Raw genomic sequence first — 3,164 nt, forward strand, 5'->3', positions numbered from 1 at the left:
TGCTAGAACAACAACAGCAAACTACAATTTTGCTAATATTTCATCAGCGGTGCTGATTCTAATGATTACTTTACACTGAAACTCACCACTTCATTAACGAATGGAGACATCTGCTGTACCCAGGGGTTTTTGCTCCACCCCACATCCATGGTTCAGAATGGACTACTTCCTATATAAATGTGGGGTACGTCATTCTGATAGGTACAAATATCTATCAGATTGGATTACTACGCATTAAAATGTATTTAAATGTGGTTTGGGTCATTCTGTCAATTGCAAATATCTATCAGATTGTATGAATGGGGCGTAGGTCATACTGTCAAGTACAAATTTCAATCAGAATGAACTACTACCTGGATAAACTGCAGTTAAATGTGGAGGGGATCATTTTGTAAGGTACAAATATCTGTCAGCATAGACTACTGTTTGTATAACCATAGTTAAATGTGGAGTAGGTCATTCTGTAAGGCCCATACATTGTTTAGAAAAAACTAAGACCTGTATTAACATGGAGTAGGTCATTCTGATCATATTCTGATAATATCTATCAGATTGGACTACTTCCTGTATAAATGTAGTTAAACGTGGTGTAGGCCATTCTGTTAGATACAGATATCAATGAAAATGAACTACTACCTGTATAAATGTAATTAAATGCGGAGTGGGTCATTCTGTTAGGTCCAAAAATTGTTTAGAATGAACTAAGACTTCTATAGATTATGAGTAGGTCATTTTGATAGGCAAAAATATCTATCAGATTGGACTACTAAATGTACAAATGTAGTTTAATGTGGTGTAGGTCATTCTGTTACATACAGATACCTATCAGAATGCACTACTACCTGCATTAATGTGTAGTGGCCTCTGCTGTCAGGTACAAATATCAATCAGGAGGGACTGCTACTTATATGAATATGGAGTAAGCCATTCTGTCAGGTACAAATATCTATCCAAATGGACTACGGTACATAAAATGTAGTTAAATGTGGAGTAGGTCATTCTGTCTGGTACAAATATCAATCAGAATGGACTGCTACTCGTATAAATGTGAAGTAGATAATTTTGTGATGTACAAATATCCTGAGATGGGTCTTTGTTTTGCAAGTCACAAATAAGTCTTTTCACCTATAAGTTCCAAGTCAAGACAGACAAGTTCCACGTCTAGTCCCAAGCCCTCAATTTGTTGTTCGAGTCCCAAACAAATCATAGTACATTCTTCATTAAATGCAAAAAAAAAATCATTAATGCTTTTACTTTTGCATTTATTTGTTAAAACAAACATGTTACTGCACTTAAACTAACATGATCTAAGCATTATTTCACTCACTATGTTCATATTAGCCCAGACTTACTGCTCTTTTCAAATGTTTACTGCTGCATATTTTTTAATATAAATTAGGAATTACATCTTTAGTTTAAGAGAAGGTTCCAAGTATTTTTTTCAAGTCAAAAGGCTAAAGTCCAAGTGCAATCATGAGTCACTGGTGTTAAAGTCCACGTCAAATTGCAGATCATTTTGACTGTCCAGTCTAGAGCCAGTCTAAATGCATCAAATATGTCACTCAAGTCCATGCTCTCCAAGCATTTTCTTTTTCAATTAATTTGATTCAGACATGGACAGGCGAAACTGTTGCCTGCAAGACAAAACACTGAGCAAAAAAACACCCCACCACTAGTTTGCGCATTTGGCCGTACGTCACTTCCTCCCTCCTCTCTCGCTTCCATCTTGCTCCCCGCATGTGTCTGCTGTTAGTTTACAGGTCAGTGAGGAGCTTTAAATACCTTCTTCCCTGCACTGTTTTCCCCCGATCCGACGGCAAGAGGTAAACGAAAGCCTTTTCTCCCTAGATGGCTGAAATCTGCCGGGGTTTGAAGCTAACGTTACTGACGGTTGTGTGTTGGCTATGAGTGACAGGCCGTCCACTCCACAAGCTCCCAGTTAGCTCAGAGGCTAGCTGAAGTTAGCCCACAAGTTCTGGCACAAAAGCTGAACCACACCTTGTTTTGATACAGAGGTTGGCCGTATTAGTCAGCAAACGTTAGCTTGAACCTACCTGACGCTACCTGCGGTGCTTTTGGCTTATTGTGTGTGGCCCCACCACAGCTTTTAGTTATGTGGCTGTCCCCGCTTGTTATCCACAATACAGGCTACATACCGTTAGCTTTCGGTGGCTAATTAACCAAAGTCAACGCGTTTGGCTGACACTGACAGCTCCTTAATGACTCTAATAAAAGTGGAGTAACCGCTTTGAATGGGGTCAAACCGCCGACTACTGCAGCCATACCGAAGCCTCTGCTGTCTGCCCGTGTGTCAGTATGACTGTTTCAGTGTATTAGCCTCCCCTAACTTCTCATCTCTTGTTTTCGTCTTGTGTATCATGGCTATTGCGAGGTGTTAGTCAAATGATGTCCATATTGTAGGGTGGAAAACGACAGAGGACGCACGATACGATACATGTGTCACGATACAATTGCGATTTCAAACATTTTGCAATAATATGAGGGTATTGGATAGCAGATATTGTGATGTATTGTTATTTATTACCCTAACATATAAATAATATATAAATACTGTCTCAAAAAGAAAAACAATGCCTAAATAGGTTTTATCTATTTGGATAAAGTTTTAAAGATTATGTGCCTCCAGTCATTGTAATTGGTGCAAAATGTATCTAGTCGACTGAAAAAGTAACTGATTATTTTATTCTAGCAAACTACTAAAAGTTTAAGTTGTACTCGCCAATAAGAAGTTTAGTAAAAGGTTGCTGCTTGACGTCAGTGTAGTGATAAAATATTGCCGCACAAAATATCACAATGCTACACTTAATCAATGTTTTCCCCCACCCCTAATAGATTGTATGCATGTCTTACTATAAATATTTGAAAGCTCATAATATTGAATTTACAGTGCAGCTGGCATATCTGAATTAGAATTTCTTTTATTTTCTGTATTAATGAAATGAAATACCAATACATGATATAGTAACACAATAATGAAATATATGTACGCTACATGAACTTAAGTAATGTGATCATGTCCTTGATGTTCAGAGTTCTGTCAGTGAAACCTGACTACATGGTTGTCGATACATACTCAACTCTCATGTGCATGAAGGAAACTTTCAATAGCAAAAGAAGGGTTAGGTTATATATCGATAATATAA

This window comes from Plectropomus leopardus, chromosome 20 (assembly GCF_008729295.1).
Source record: "Plectropomus leopardus isolate mb chromosome 20, YSFRI_Pleo_2.0, whole genome shotgun sequence".
NCBI classification, from domain to species: domain Eukaryota; kingdom Metazoa; phylum Chordata; class Actinopteri; order Perciformes; family Serranidae; genus Plectropomus; species Plectropomus leopardus.